The following is a 16,895-nucleotide window of genomic DNA, read 5'->3' as shown; positions in this document are numbered from 1 at the left end:
CCGTTGCGGAGCACAGGCTCCGGACGCGCAGGCTCAGCGGCCGTGGCTCACGGGCCCAGCCGCTCCGCGGCACGTGGGATCCTCCCGGACCGGGGCACGAACCCGCGTCCCCTGCATCGGCAGGCGGACTCCCAACCACTGCGCCACCAGCGAAGCCCAACAAACACTTCTTATATTCAGTGCTGACCATGCGTCAGGCACTGTTAGAATCAGTTCTCAAACACTGACCCTCACAGCAACCAGAGGAGGAAACAGGCACAGGCAGTTAAGTAAGTCGTCCAAGGTCTCGGAGCTGGTCAGTGGTAGTGCTGGGATTCTAGCCTAGACCGTGCGGCTCCAGGGTCCCCGTTCCCAGCCACTCTACTGTACTGCTTCTCAATGGGGGAGTCAGGAGCGCGAAAGACAGGCAGCAGGGAGCTGGGGGAGGGACGGGATTTGCAGCCACCTGGAGACTATGCACGTCTGAGATTCCTCAGCCACAGTGGCTTCCCCTGGATATGAAGGAAGAGAACTTTGGGCTGTCTGATGACATGGGCCTGGCATGGGGTCAGTGCTCAATAAATAAGGTCGCTGCTCAGCATCACCACCCCTCCCAATCACTTCTGACTACATCCCTCCTTTGAATCGCACATCTTTGGCAACAAGGTCAGAATTCAACTTGCCACTTCTGCTGGGGTGCCAGGGAGGACCAGCTCCCTTTGCCACATCTCTCTCCAGACCCCATCTCTCTCCAGACTCACAGCTCCAGGAGTGGGATGGTCCCCATGCAGCTGAGAGAACATCCCCTAAGGCCACATGAGTCCTGGGTGTGTGGTGTGTGTCGTCTCTGCCCCTGCTCCCCACCTCCAATGACAAAGGAAAACAGAGAAGATGAAAAGGAGAAACCAGAGAAGGAAGGAAAAGGAAAAGACAGGGAAAGAGTACTCCTTTCGCTCCTCTCTGTCCTTAACCTTGACCTTCTGAGCAGTGGTTGCCATTGCTGCTTCCAGCCTTGGTCGTCGCATCTCTCTGATAGTTTAAGTCCCCAGAGCAAGGTCTGGGGCACCTTTCTCTGCATCTTAAGGTGAGATCAAGTAGGCAGCCAGCAGCCAGAAAATAACTCGAGAGGAGAACAGAGAAGTATTTTGATGCTTTTAAAATTTGTTTTCTGCACAGGCTGATGATCAGGCAAACACTGTAAGTATTCATGAGTGGAAAGAGCAACCAAATTATAGAAAACACTCCCTGCGTGTGCTATGGACTCGTTCCTGGCCTCCTCCCCGATTCCTCCTACCTTCAAAATTAATTTCATCGGCCGGAAGGAAGAGCCTGAAGATCTCAGAAGTGCGCTCTCTCAAAACAAGTTGTTCTTCATCTGAATAACGGGAGACTTTGGCTCGACAAACAACTATATGGCATGAACGTGGCAGCGGGGTGTGGGCAGGTGAAACGGATGGTGGGATTCTTCTCGGAAACACTGACTCCAGGGGAAGCAGAAGGGAAGCCCCTTCTGCCGCAGTGGGCCCACCACCCAGCACAAAGAGCACACAGAAGCCCCCTGCAAATGCACAGAGACCCTTGGGTAGAATCTCCTGGCAGGCAGGCCCTTTTCAGGCATGCTGGCTCCTTACTGCAAACAGTGTCCCCAGGCTTGAGCCACTCTACTGCTGTCACCTCCAATCTGGAACTCCAACTCCACCCTTGGGTCCTGAGCTAAACTGTTCCCTTAGCTTTTGACCTAGCAATTGGACTTCTAGAAAGTAATCCTTCAGATCGATTTGCCCATTTTCAGAAAGATACGTGCACGGAGCTGCTCATTGCTGCATTGTTCATAACAGCCCAAACCTGGAAGCAACCTAAATGTCCATCGGAAGAGGACTGGCTAAATTAAATATGGCGCACCCAGACTTTCGAATGATAAACAGACCTTCGGTATGTGCTGATGGGAAAAGGCCTGGGAGCCATACTGCTAGCTGAAGAAAGTTCCGTGCAGACCAGTGTGTGACAGTATTATCCCAGTCTTCGTTGGATTTCCCCCAAAGCAGACCTTGAGACAAGAATCTGGGTGCATGTCATTACTTGGGAGGTGATCCAGGAAGCACAGTGAGGAAGAGGGAAGCGAGACAGGGCAGGGGGGATGCCGATAAAGGCTGTATCAGTTAGTGGGTTCCTGCTGTAGGCATCTGGGGCTCAGTCCCGTGGGGACCTGCTAAGGGTCTGTGTGGAACGTGCCTCAGGATCATGCCACCAAGGGGCTAGGAAGCTGGGGTATTTATCCACCAACTCCAGTCCTTCATTGGTCGAGGGGCATTCATTCCTGGACACTTACTTCCAGCCAACCCCGAGTTCCAGCAGATATCTCCTTGGCCAGCAATCATCCTGACACAGAGAGATACAGGAAGAGGTAAACTTTGATAGAAATGTCTGCAGGTGCCTCTGGGAGTGGGTGGGGGTGATCCAGGGGAGGTGAGTGGGTACGACAGACAGCATCTGCTGTGGTCCCATCTGTGTATCAAAAAAAATTCTAGGAATGTGGGCCTGAAGGCCTACGGCATATACTGCGGAGAGGCCCTTTGCACCTTGAACCCTTCTATGGGGTTTGCATTTTAAAAAACAGACCCCCATATGCCTTAAATCACTGAAAAAATGGTTACTCATTTTAAAACTGCTCTCTCCACAGCTACTACAGCCCCAACTGAATGTTTTTGCCCTCCTTGAGTCTATTCCAGGACCAAACAATAATTCCTCGCTTGTCTTATGTGCTGTCTGGCATGAAGCACAGCATAATCCACCTTACATGTACGATTGAAGCTGAGCCCTAGGACTACCCTGGGAGGTGGGAAGTCGAGTCCCAACTTTAGAGATGGGGACACAGAGGCTTAAAGAACCTAACTTTAACTTGTTCAAGGTCACACAATAGAGTGGGGGTCCATGTGTGGAACCAGAATTTGAACCAAACCTGCCTGGCTTCTGAGCCTGTGCCTGCAGCCATGATGATGTTTCCATAGCTTTTCCTCCTTCTCTCTGGGGGACACTTTAATTCTTCTTCAGGCCAACCATTTTCCCCTCCCCACATGCTTAACAAGTTACTGACAAAAGACCCCGAATAGCCAAAGCAATCCTGAGAAAGAAAAATGAAGCTGGAGGAATCAGGCTCCCTGACTTCAACTATACTACAAAGCTACAGTCATCAAAACAGTATGGTACGATGGGGACACAGAGGCTTAAAGAACCTAACTTTAACTTGTTCAAGGTCACACAATAGAGTGGGGGTCCATGTGTGGAACCAGAATTTGAACCAAACCTGCCTGGCTTCTGAGCCTGTGCCTGCAGCCATGATGATGTTTCCATAGCTTTTCCTCCTTCTCTCTGGGGGACACTTTAATTCTTCTTCAGGCCAACCATTTTCCCCTCCCCACATGCTTAACAAGTTACTGACAAAAGATCCCGAATAGCCAAAGCAATCCTGAGAAAGAAAAATGAAGCTGGAGGAATCAGGCTCCCTGACTTCAACTATACTACAAAGCTACAGTCATCAAAACAGTATGGTACTGGCACAAAAACAGAAATATAGATCAATGGAACAGGATAGAAAGCCCAGTAATAAATCCAGACACCTAGGGTCAGTTAATCAATGACAAAGGAGGCAAGACAATACAATGGAGAAAAGACAAGTCTCTTCAGTAAGCGGTGCTGGGAAAACTGGACAGCTACATTAAAAGAATGAAACTAGAACATTCTCTAACGCCATACACAAAAATAAACTCAAAATGGATTAAAGACCTAAATGTAAGACCGGATACTATAAAACTCTTAGAGGAAAACATAGGCAGAACAGTCTTTGACATAAACCGCAGCAATATCTTTTTGGATCCACCTCCCAGAGTAATAAAAATAAAACCAAAAATAAACAAATGGGACCTAATTAAACTTAAAACATTTTGCACATCAAAGGAAACTGCAAACAAAACAAAAAGACGACCCACAGAATGGGAGAAAATATTTGCAGATGAAGCAACCAACAAGGGATTAATCTCCAAAATATACAAACAGCTCATGCAGCTCAATATCAAAAAAACAAACAACCCAATAAAAAATGGGCAGAAAACCTAAATAGACATTTCTCCAAAGAAGATATACAGATTGCCAACAAACACATGAAAGAATGCTCAACATCATTAATCATTAGAGAAATGCAAATCAAAACTAAAGTGAGTTATCATTTCACACTGGTCAGAATGGCCGTCATCAAAAAGTCTACAAACAATAAATGTGGAGAGGGCGTGGAGAAAAGGGAACCTTCCTACACTGTTCATGGGAATGTAAATTGGTACAATTATTATGGAGAACAGTATGGAGGTTCCTTAAAAAAAACTAAAATAGAACTACCATATGATCCAGCAATCCCACTCCTGGGCATATATCCAGGGAAAACCATAATTCGAAAAGATACATGCACTCAACGTTCATTGCAGCACTATTTACAAGAGCCAAGACATGGAAGCAACCTAAATGTCCATTGACAGAGGAATGGATAAAGAAGATGTGGTACATAAATACAGTGGAATATTACTCAGCCATGAAAAGGAATGAAATAATGCCATTTGCAACAACATGGATGGACCTAGGGATTACCATACTAAGTGAAGTAAGTCAGATAGAGAAAGACAAATATCACATGATATCACTTATATGTGGAATCTGAAAAAATGATACAAACGAACTTATTTACAAAACAGAAACAGACTCACAGACTTCGAAAACAAACTTATGGTTACCAAAGGGGAAAGGTGGGGGGAGGGATAAATTAGGAATTGGGGTTAACATATACACACTACTATATATAAAAAAAGATAACCAACAAGGACCTACTGTATAGCACAGGGAGCTCTACTCAATAATCTGTAATAACCTATATGGGAAAAGAATCTGTAAAAGAATGGATATATGTATATGAATAACTGAATCACTTTGCTGTACACCTGAAACTAACACAACATTGTAAATCAACTATACTCCAATATAGAATGAAAATTAAATTAAAAAAGAAAAAGAAGCTACCGGTCCCTCATCAGCCAGACACAGTGTAGGGACAGGGAGGGACAGTGTTGAATGGAGTCATTCCCCTCTGGCTAAATTGTATCCTCCACCAAAATATACAGGCAGACTTTGGAGATACTGTGGGTTTGGCTCTAGACCACCACAATAAAGTGAATATTACAATAAAGCAAGTCACACCCATTTTTGGTTTGCCATTGCATATGAAAGTTATGTTTACACTATACTATAGTCAATTAACAATTTATTGACCGGAGATGTATTAATACATCTTTTGCTACCCGAACGTTATTGACCGGAGACATATCAATACGTTTCTTAGAGAGTGATACAATTAACATCACCATGCGAAGCTGTTAGAGCTTAAAATTGATCAAGGGTCCATTATACAACTTATGATTCTCGCTATCATTCACATTTTGCTCCGTTAGGTTTTTGTCCCAACCTTGTGTATATTATAAATGCAAGTTTACCACCGTAAAATTTTCAAAAAATAACGCATTGCGAAGTTTTGAGTGACGAAAAATTTTCTAGTGAATTTTATGCAGCTACCGATACTTTCTCTGATTGTCCGAGCAACATATATACTAGCATCTCAGAAGATGACAGTTCTTCAGAATATAGTTCTGATTCAGACAATGTGAATATTAGACCAAACAAAAGACAAAAAAACCTTAGTGATTGATTCTGATACGGAAAGTGAAAATGAAACTCACGGTGCTGGAGAATGCTCCTTTGCTTCTACAGAAGAGTAGATTGAAAATTAGAAGACTTCACATTTCACGAAAATTAGAAGACTTTACAGGTGTGTCATGTGTAACTACTGAATATAATAACCTGCAAAGTGTTCGTGAAACAACAGAATTAATTTTTGGAACGCCTTTTTCAAGTTGGTCGCTTCTCAAACAAACTTGTATCACCAACAGAATGAAAAATCATATAAAAAGTATGATAAGGCTTTAAAATGGACTGATGTAACAAATAGTGACACGGAGAAGTTTCTTGGATTAGTAATTTTGATGGGACAAATAAGAAAGTCACACTGGAAAGAATATTGATCGACTGATCCCTTACTTGAAACACCTACCTTTCCAAAGATTATGACGAGAAGAAGGTTCAAACAAATAATGACATTTCTTCACTTTAATGATAACTCAGAAGCTCCACTTCCTGCAGACAGAATTTCAAAAGTTAAATCTCTTTTGTATTATTTTCTACCAAAATTTAAATCGATCTATATACCCAAACAAGAGCTATCACTTGAGGAGGCAATGATAAAGTGGAGAGGACGACTCAGATTCAAAACCTATAGTCCCGGAAAACTTCCAAAATATGGAATTTTGGTCAGGATGGTTAGCGAAAGTGAAACTGGATATATATGCAAACTTGAGATTTACACGGGTGAAGGACAGAAACTGTAAGAAACAATATTATCGGTCCTACAACCTTATCTTGGTTCATGGCACCATATTTACCAAGACAATTATTACAAGTGTGTCCACATCTAAAATATTGTTGAAAAATAAAACCAGAGTTTGTGGGACTATAAGAGAGAGTCGTGGTCTACCAAACCAATTAAAGGAGAAAGCTAAAAATCTACAGAGGGGAGAAATGACATTCTTACAGAAGGGAGAAGTGATTCGTCTTATATGGAAAGACAAGAGGTTAGTCCGCATGGTGACACTATTCATGACACCTCCACAGCATCGACAGGAAAGGAAGACAGGAGGACTGGCCATCAGATAACTAAGCCCACTTGTATATTAGAGTACAACAAATATACGAAAGGAGTTGATCGATCTGATCAATATCTGGCAAACTTCAATATCCTCTGGAAAACTCGAAAATGGTAAAAGAAAGTGGGTTTCTATTTGATTGACTGTGGTGTATTCAATGCGTTTAAAATTTATTGTAGCCTTAGTGCACAGAATAAAATGTCTTACAAGCACTTTCTGTTAGCAGTAGCTAGAGAATGGGTAACTGACCATCCTGGTGAATGTAGTGGTAGTCCCGCACCTGGTCCTTCTCGTGGCGTTTCTGAAAGAGCCCCCTGCAAAGACCCACCTTGTCGACCATCAGGTAAAATAAACGAACATCTTCTAGAGGAAATGATACACCCACAGGACTAAAAAAAAAAATGCTTCCAGAAAGTATAGAGTCTGCTCTTCCAGGGGAAAGCACAGTGAAACACGGTATATTTGTAACAGATGTTCTGTTCCCCTGCACAGAGGTGCCTGCTATACCGCCTATCACGCTCTAACGAAATATTAGAATGCTTTAGTAAGACGTGAACAAAGTTTCAGGTAAATACATTAAGTGCAAAAAAAGCTATTGATATTTACTCAAACGCGGGTGTTTCAATATTCACTTACAGAACAAATCGCCGGCCACAGGCGTTAGTTTCTGCAAAAATCCCCCAGTCAATAATGTGTTAAGTGGTGCAACAGCACTATGCCTTTAAAAATGTACATATCTTAATGTAAAAATACTTCATTGCTCAAAAAACGCAATCCATCATCTGAGTCTCCTGTGAGTTGTAACCTTTTTGCTGGTGGAGGGTCTTGCCTCTATGTTGACGGCTGCTGACTGATCAGGGTGGTGGTAGCTGAAGGTTGGGGTGTCCGTGGTAATTTCTTAAAATGAGACAATGAAGTCTGCCACGTCGATCGACTCTTCCTTTCACAAACGATTTCTCTGTAGCATATAATGCTGTTTGATAGCATTTTACCCACAGTAGAACATCTTTCAAAAATTGGAGTCAATCCTCTCAAACCCTGCCGCTGCTTTATCAACTAAGTTTAGTTTCTGTCATATTCGAAATCCTTTGTCGTCACTTCAACAATCTTCACAGCATCGTCACCAGGAGTAGATTCCATTTCAAGAAACCACTTTCTTTGCTCATCCATAAGAAGCAACTCCTCATCCGTTACCGTTTTATCATGAGATTGCAGCGATTCAGACACATCTTCAGGCTCCACTTGTAATTCTAGTTCTCTCGCTATTTCCACCACATCTGCAGTTCCTTCCTCCACTGAAGTCTTGAACGCCCCAGAGTCATCCAAGAGGGCTGGAATCAACTTCTCCCAAATCCCTGTTAATGTGATATTTTGACCTCTTCCCACGAATCACGAAAGTTCTTAATGGCATCAAGAATGGTGAATCCTTTCCAGAAGGTCTTCAATTGGCTTTGCCCAGATCCATCAGAGGAATCACTATCTGTGGCAGCTACAGCCTTATGAAATGTATTTCCCAAATAATAAGACTTGAAAGTCGAAATGACTCCTTGATCCATGGGCCACAGAATGGATGTTACGTTAGCAGGCATGAAAACAACGTGAATCTCACTGCACATCTCCATCAGAGCATTTGGGTACACTGTCAATGAGCAGCAATATCTTGAAACAAATCTTTTTTTCTGAGCAGTAGGTCTCAACAGTGGGCTCCATATATTCAGTAAACCATGTTGTAAACAGATGTGCTATTATCCAGGCTTTGTTGTTCTATTTATAGAGCAGAGGCTGAGTAGATTTAGCATAATTCTTAAGGCTCCTAGGATTTTCGGAATGGTAAATGAGCATTGGCTTCAACTTAAAGGTGCCAGCTGCATCATTAGCTCCTAACAAGAGAGTCACCCTGTCCTCTGAAGCCAGGCACTGACTTCTCCTCTCTAGCTAGAAGAGTCCTACATGGCAGCTTCTTCCAATAGAAGGCTGTTTCGCCTACATTGAAGATCTGTTGTTTAGTGTAACCACTTTCATTAATGATCTTAGCTGGATCTTCTGGGTAACTTGCTGCAGCTTCTACATCAGTCCTTGCTGCTGCACCTTGCACTTTGATGTTCTGGAGACAGCTTCTTTCCTTCAGTCTCATGAACCAACCTCTGCTAGCTTCACACTTTTCTTCTGCAGCTTTCTCACCCCTCTCAGCCTTCACAGAATTAAAGAAAGTTGGGGCCTTGCTCTGGATTAGGCTTTGGCTTAAGGGAATGTTGTGGTTGGTTTGATCTTCTATCCAGACCACTAGAACTTTCTCCATATCAGCAATAAGGTTGTTTGCTTTCTTATCATTTGTCTGTTCCCTGGAGTAGCACTTTTGATTTCCTTCAAGAACTTTTCCTTTGTATTCACAACTTGGCTAACTGTTTCATGCAAGAGGCCTAGCTTCCGGCCTATCTTGGCTTTCGATGTGCCTTCCTCACTAAGTTCATCATTTCTAGCTTTTGATTTAAAGTCAGAGACATGCGACCCTCCCTTTCACTTGAACATTTAGAAGTCACTGTAGGGTTATTCATTGGCCTAATTTTGATATCGTTGTGTCTCGGGAATAGGGAGGCCCAAGAAGAAGGGGAGAGATGGGGGAATGGCCAGGCAGTGGAGCAGTCAGAACGCACACACAACATTTATCGATTAAGTTCGCCATCTTACATGGTGCGGTTCGTGGCACCCCAAAACAATGACCATAGTAACACCACAGATCACTGATCACAGATCACCATAACAAATATAATAACAGTAAAAAAGTTTGAAATATTGCAAGAATTACCAAAATGCGACTCAGAGAAACGAAGTGAGCAAACGCTATTGGAAAAATGGCACCAATAGACTGTTCAACCGAGAGTTGCTACAAACCTTCAATTTGTAAAAAACACAGTATCTGTGAGGTGCAATAAAGCGAAGTGCAATAAACGAGGTATGCTTGTATGTTGAAGCCCTAACCCCCCAGTACTTCAGAATGTGACCTTATTAGGATATAAGGTTTGCAGAGGTAATCACGTTAAAATGAAGTCATTAGAGTGGGCCATAGTCCAGTATGACTGGTGTCCTTATAAAAAGGGGAAATTTGAGGACAGACACACACCAAAGAACGCCAAAGACTGCCAGCAAACCACTAGAATCTAGGTGAGAGGCCTGCGACAGATTCTCCCTCACACCCTCAGAAGGAACCAACCCTGCCCACCACACCTTGATCTTGGACTTCTAGCCCCCAGAACGATGGGTCAAGACATTTCTGTTGTTGACACCACCCAGTTTGCAGTACTTTGTTATGGTGGCCCTGGGAAACTAGTACACCCTCTTTCAAAGCTGTCACTACCTTGTCATCTTCCACTCTGGCAGGAATTAGCCTCCCAATTCAGAAATCTAGGGAAAATGGGATAGAAGGCAGTTTTTACAGTCCCCATCCCACCTCTGACTTTTTCCCCAGATGGGTTGAAATGTCTTGTTGCTGGTGAGAGGACATCTAGAAATGAATAGTTCTAGCCAAAGGCTTCCAGAATCACATAACTTATCCTGTCTTTGATGGTTGAATGAATGAATCAATGAATGAAGTCATAAATCGCTAATGCCCTTAGCCTTGCTCTAAATAGAAGCTTCTCTGCTTATGAAATTTTGGCCCACAAACTTTGATGGAAAGCCAAGTGCCAGAAAATAAAAAAGTATACTAACTCTGCTACCACGAACAGGTGGAGTGAGTGATGGTCCCTTTGGATTAAGGAACAAATGGATTCAAGGACAGTTCGTGGAATCCAACCCGCTCACCAATAGAGGCACGTCTGTGTTTCCCTTACTCTTCCTCCTCCCTGCCTTATTGTAAACCTTTTTTGAAGTATCACGTCATCAATGTACAGCTCAATGAATTTTTACAAGTAAACTCATGTGTTCTTCAGCACCAAGGTCAAGATACAGACCACTACCAGCACCCCAGATGGCCCCTTCATGCCTCCCAGTTAGTAGGTAACCACTCTTCTCATTTCTGTCCCCACAGATTACTTTAGCCTGGTTTTAAACTTTATGTAGATAAAATTATGCAGAATTCAGTCTTTATTGTCTGTCTTCTTTCACTCCACATTCTGTACATGAGAGTGTCTATATATTATACAAAGAAGTAGCTTGTCCTTTTTCATTGCTGCATAATATCCCACAACATAAATGCACCACACTTTATTTATCCTTTGTACTTCTGATGAACATTTGGGTAGTCCCTAGTTTTGGGATAATGGAATAGTGTAATGAACGTTATTTTGCAGCTCTATTAGTGAACGTATGTACTCACCTGTGGGTATCTCCCCAGGAGAGGAACTGTTGGGTCATAGGGTGAGAATCTGTTCAGTTTAGTGGTTACCGTTCAGTTTTCCATAATGGCTGTGCCAAGTTCTAGTCAATCAGCAGCCTATGAAGTTCCAGTCGCTCCCCATCCTTACCGGAACTTAGTATTAGTTTTGACGTATGAGTCATTCTGATGGGTATACATGATCTCAGAGTGGTTTGAATTTACATTTCCCGATGACCAAGGTTGTTGAGTGCCTTTTCCTGTATGCACTGACTCCTTCCTTTTGATCATTCCTCCCTCCCTTACTTCTCTCTCTTAAAGTCCCTCCTTTTCTTATTTAAGAGTCAGTCACCCAAGCACAGGGAGAGGGGCCTCCTTGGAGCTTAGCAAAGGCAACTGCATCCCCCTTTGCCTATGTCTTTGCTCCCTTATGGTCTCTAAGTGCCACAAATGTCAAATGTTGCTGCCCCGACACAGATGGGCCCCAGCAAGGCTGCTGCGTGTGAGTATAAGGAATGTGGTTTACGTATTGTGGCCTTGCCCGGTCTGCCTACTTTGCAGAATTATTTTTCGTTACGTAAGACTCTGCAAAAGGCCTTGAGTTGCCGAGAGAAAAGGCACTGAATAAAATGCAAACTAACAAAAGCACTGATATCAAAGAATGGGGGGAAATCCATCACGCCCTTGTCACTGGAAGGCTGCTGGCAGACTCATCCCCACCTTACCTAAAAAGCAAGCTCTGCAGGCTCTAAACAGCCTCCTGGCCACCCCCACCCCCCTGCCGCCTGGCCAAACATTCATTAATTCGCCTATCAATGAAGCCCAAGGAGAAGGGGAGATGGGGTGTGAGCAAGGGAGAGGTAGAAAGGCAGGCAGCTGAGCAGAAATTGCTGGTTGGTCACAAGCCCTCTTCGATTAACCTTATCCTAGGCTCTCCCAAATTGACTCACTTAGAAGTGTTCAGTCTGTCCATCCATGAAATGGGCCTAACTGAACCGAATAGTATTTATACTTTGCAGACATCATAAAGATAACTTTCATAAAAGCTTAAAGCACTTTCAGTTGCAGAAAGCAGCAAAGGGGCAAAACCAAGATGCTCAGCTGAATCTAACCATAAGAAAACATCAAACAAACCCAAACTGAGTGACATTTTGCAAAAAGGGGCTGTACTTTTCAAAACTGTCAGTATCAGGAACAACAAAGGTCAGGCTGAGGAGGTGGTCCAGGCTGAAGGGGAGTGAAGTGACCAGGTGGCCAGAAATAATATGTGACCCTGGATAAAACCCTGGAGCAGAGCAATCACTAAAGGGCACAATTTCAGGACAACTGGTGAAATGTGAATATGTGCTCTGTGTTAGATAATAGTATTGCATTACTGTTCAATTCCCTGAATGTGATCATTGTACTGTGATTATGTAAGCAAATGTCTTTGTTCTTTGGAGAATCACACTCAAGATTTAGGAGTGAAGATAGGGAGTTTAGGATTGACAGGTACACACTGCTATATATATATATATATATATATATATATATATATATATATTTTTTTTTTTTTTTTTTTTAGATTGATTGATTGATTGATGGCTGCGTTGGGTCTTCGTTGCTGCGGCGGGCTTTCTCTAGTTGCGGCGAGCGGGGGCTACACTTCGTTGCCGTGCGCGGGCTTTCCACTGCGGTGGCTTCTCTTGTTGCAGAGCACGGGCTCTAGGCATGCGGGCTTCAGCAGTTGTGCCTCGCGGGCTTAGTTGCTCCGCGGCATGTGGGGTCTCCCCGAGGCATGCGGGCTTCAGCAGTTGTGCCTCGCGGGCTTAGTTGCTCCGCGGCATGTGGGATCTCCCCGGACCAGGGCTTGAACCTGTGTCCTCTGCATTGGCAGGCGGATTCTTAACCACTGCGCCACCAGGGAAGCCCCACACTGCTATATTTTAAATGGATAACCAACAAGGACCTACTGTATAGCATAGGGAACTCTGCTCAACGTTATGTAACAACCTAAATGGGAAAAGAATTTGAAAAAGTATAGATACATGGGGGACTTCCCTGGTGGTGCAGTGGTTAAGAATCCATCTTCCAATGCAGGGGACGTGGGTTTGATCCCCGATCAGGGAACTAAGATCACACACGCTGCAGGGAAACTAAGCCTGCGTGCCACAACTACTGAGCCCGCGCGCTCTGGAGCCTGTGCACTGTAACTAGAGAAGCCTGTGTGCCACAACTAGAGAGAAGCCCGCACGCCGCAACAAAGACCCAGCACAGCCAAAAAAAAAAAAAAAAAAAAGGATACGTGTATATGTATAACTGAATCACTTTGCTGTACACCTGAAACTGTCACAACATTGTTAATCAACTATACTACAATATAAAATAAAAAGTTTTTTTAAAAAAGCAAAAGAAAAAAAAAGATGTCTGCCACTGACTAAATTATTCCACCAAAGTAACAACAACTGAGTGTGTGTGTGTGGAGAGAGAGACAGAGTAACCATGGTAAAATGTCAATAATGGGTGAATCTGGGTGAAGTGTATATGGGAGTTTGTGGCCCTATTCTTGCAATTTCAAATCTGTAGGTTTGCAGTGTTTTCAAAATAAAATGTTTTTAAAAACACACACACAAGATATTCAGGTCGGATTTAACAGTGTCTCTGAGGCCGGCATAAGGAGTCTGATTTCGGAGGGGTGATGGTGGAGAGGTGTGAGCCTGGGAAGCAGGTGAGATTGACGGGTTCCCCCAGCCTCCAACCTGCTAAAGGAACCCGAATCTAATTCACACGTCCACCCTCAAGAAAGGGGATTCCATCCCCAATTCATGGCAAAATCTTTACCATTCTAACCCCCAGAAACTGGTGGGGTCATGTGATCCACTGCCGGCCAATGAGCTATGAGCTAATTCTGGTGGGGGCCCTCCTTCCTCTTACAGAAGCAACCCTGGAAACACTGACATTCAGCAGGCCCATGCCAGTATAGCTAGAGTTTCTTCTCACTGGCCCATACCCTGCTGTACTGGTTGCTGAATATTTTGAATATCATCTCTGGCTGGAAGGGCCTGTTCTTTGCTATTAGAGATTGTGTACCTGCATGTGATGCCTGGAACTTCAGCAGCCTTTTTGGGACCAGTTGGAGGCTGAAACTGAACACACATACCCAGAAAGGCAGAGCTGAGAGGATTAGAGAGGAGAGGAGCCTTGAAGTATCATCTTGGAGCTCTTCCTGTCTTGGGGGTTTCTGTCACCTGCAGTCAAGAGCATCCTAAGGAGGCAGTCTAGAGATAATTTTAGAACCAGGACCATTGAAAAGGCCCCCTAACCGAGGGCAGTTGGAACAAAAAGGCCTGCCTGTCTCAACACACCCATGAGAGTCCACGCAGAATGCGGTATGGGCATGAACTGGTGAATGGACCCTTGTGGTGTGGCCCGAGGCATCTTAGGGCATATGGATGAACTAGGGGTCTGGGGTGCCCTCTTCCCCTGTCAAGAGGAGACCACTAGAAAGGCAGAGTCGCTCAACATAGGTTTCACGGAGTAACCAAGGACACAGAGATCCTGCTAGGAGTCTGGGAGGCAGGGTGATGGAGCGTGGGGTCAGGGCTCCTACAGGAGGAGCATAAACCGAGGTGGAGGCTGTTTCCACAGAGCGCTCTGTGTTGCCATAACAGTTACAATCGCATGAAAGCTTTCAGTCTGTACAGTACTTTTAACTTCCCAGCGTTCACTGAGACGCATCGTCTCACTCCTTCCCCGTAGAATCACAGATCACAGCCTGGTAGGGTATTAAGAGGCCTCAGAGATGACTCTAGATGGGGAGACAGAAACTCAGAGGGGTCAAGTCACTTTCTCCACAAAGGGTGAACGAACCTGCTAACTTGGTCTGCCCTCAGCGGACTAAGTACTCCATGTGTTTCTTAAGCACTGGAAAACACGAAAAGGGGTCCCAGAGGTTGGCCTGGTGTTTATGAAGGTGCTTCTTTCCCCTTCTTCCTGGACTCTGTGCTGCACGGAGACCAGTACGGGGTAACCGCAAGCACCACTTGTCCCCAGTGTCTTTGTTTTGGCCCAGAGCCAACCTTGACTTAGGACTTGGCATTCGTTACGTACCTCAGAGAGAATCTGCTGGCTCCCAAAGCATTCGTGGGCCTTGTGGGTTGTAATGATGAATTCGTGGGAAGGTGGAGGAGGGGGTGGGTTACGGGGCACATCCAGGGGGGCACCCTTCACATGGAAGACAGTGTGACGGGCGCCCCCTGGAGGCGTGTGAGGCAGAGGCCCTGTCCATGTCCCACGCAAAAGGACTAGAAATTCATCATAAACCGTCTCGGCAGACCTTCAGAGCCACCCTGGAGGCCACCAACAGGCAGCTCCTGGACACAGTGACTATCCTGGCATGGTCACCAGTGCAGAGTGGGGCAAAAGTACTGGAAGCCTAAGACCCTAGGATCAACGCTTGATCAACGACGGAAGGAATTTGGTGTATAAATAGCGCAGCTTTGCTGCTCTTAAGTTGACAACTCTGGAGTGGCTCCTGCAGAGTCTCCCGGGGGCTCCAGCACGACTGAGCCCCAGAAGCCCACCTGCCCCACAGCTCACCCTTCACTCGTTTCCTTCCCCTCCCCCTCCCCATGCTTCCTGGGGGGGGTCACTTCCCAAAGGAACTCCCTGCACCCAAGTCTTCATTTTCAGGCTCTGCTTTTAGAAGGAACTCAGATTCAGACAACGTCAAGGTCCTCCCTTCCCGACGATCGCCACAGCGCCTTCCTCTTTGCCACCCTACCCCTGCGCGCCCTTCCGCGGCACGGTCATCTCAGCTGCAGTGTCTTCTCTCCTGGATCTCACCCCCAGCCCACGTGACCACCTAAGAGTAGCCCCACGCTGCCCAGATTCTGCCTCTCATCTCGCTGCTTCACTCACCCCCACTACAATGTCAAGCAGAATTTCTCTAGTAACTTGGGGAAATGGGAAAGTCTACCCCCAGATCTGGACTTAACCCAGAGAAAAGAAAAAGGGAACAAAATAGCAGTACTCATGTTATTCGCTCTTTTACTTAACAGCATCTCTCACGATTCCCGGCAGATAGGAGAGGTGACAGATTCAAGCTGGCCACCCGTGCTTTCACACTCCTCCCATAGAGAGGACAGAGACTAGGCTCTCGTCCCATCCCCTTTCAATCTGGGTGGCCTTTGTGACTTCTTTGACGAATGGAGTACGGCAGAAGAGATGCTGTGCCCATTTTGGTGCCCAGGCTTCAAGAGATTGGCAGCTTCCAATTCCTGTCTCTTGGAACGCTCACTCTTACAGTCACCACGTACAAAGTCACACTCACCAACTGGAGGGGCCCGGAGTGGCATAAAGAAGGAGCGCAGTCCAGTGACCCAAACATTCTAGTTTTTCCTGCCCAGGCACTCGTCATGGTCCACCTTGACCTTCCTGCCCAGCCAGGCAGCCAGCGAATACCACTGAGTGATCGCAGCGATGCCAGGAGGAGCAGAAGAATTGCCCAGGGACTTCTCTCGTGGCGCAGTGGTTAAGAATCTGCCTGCCAATGCAGGGGACACGGGTCCGAGCCCTGGTCCGGAAAGATCCCACATGCCGTGGAGCGACTAAGCCCGTGTGCCACAACTACTGAGCCTGCGCTCTAGAGCCCGCGAGCCACAACTACTCAGCCCGCGTGTCACAACTACTGCAGCCCACGTGCCTAGAGCCCGTGCTCCGCAGCAAGAGAAGCCACCACAACGAGAAGCCCGCGCACCACAAGGAAGAGTAGCCCCCACTCTCCGCAACTAGAGAAAGCCCGCGCGCAGCAACGAAGCCCCAATGCAGCC

General features: G+C 45.5%; 1 long non-coding RNA gene across 3 annotated transcripts in view; it reads right to left on the bottom strand.

Moving 5' to 3' along the window:
* LOC102989682 (uncharacterized) overlaps window positions 1-16,895 on the bottom strand; it is a 110,269-nt gene that overhangs the window by 2,299 nt on the left and 91,075 nt on the right. For all 3 annotated transcript variants that reach the window (XR_002890664.2, XR_448688.3, XR_002890665.2), the window contains exons 3-4: window positions 6,125-6,207; window positions 5,754-5,874 (exon numbers count right to left, since the gene is read on the bottom strand). This is a non-coding gene — a long non-coding RNA (uncharacterized lncRNA). The remainder of the gene's footprint in view (window positions 1-5,753; window positions 5,875-6,124; window positions 6,208-16,895) is intronic.

Source organism: Physeter macrocephalus, chromosome 21 (assembly GCF_002837175.3).
Source record: "Physeter macrocephalus isolate SW-GA chromosome 21, ASM283717v5, whole genome shotgun sequence".
NCBI lineage: Eukaryota > Metazoa > Chordata > Mammalia > Artiodactyla > Physeteridae > Physeter > Physeter macrocephalus.
Note: the sequence above shows the minus strand (reverse complement) of the source record. Positions and strands in the feature narration are given on the sequence as shown.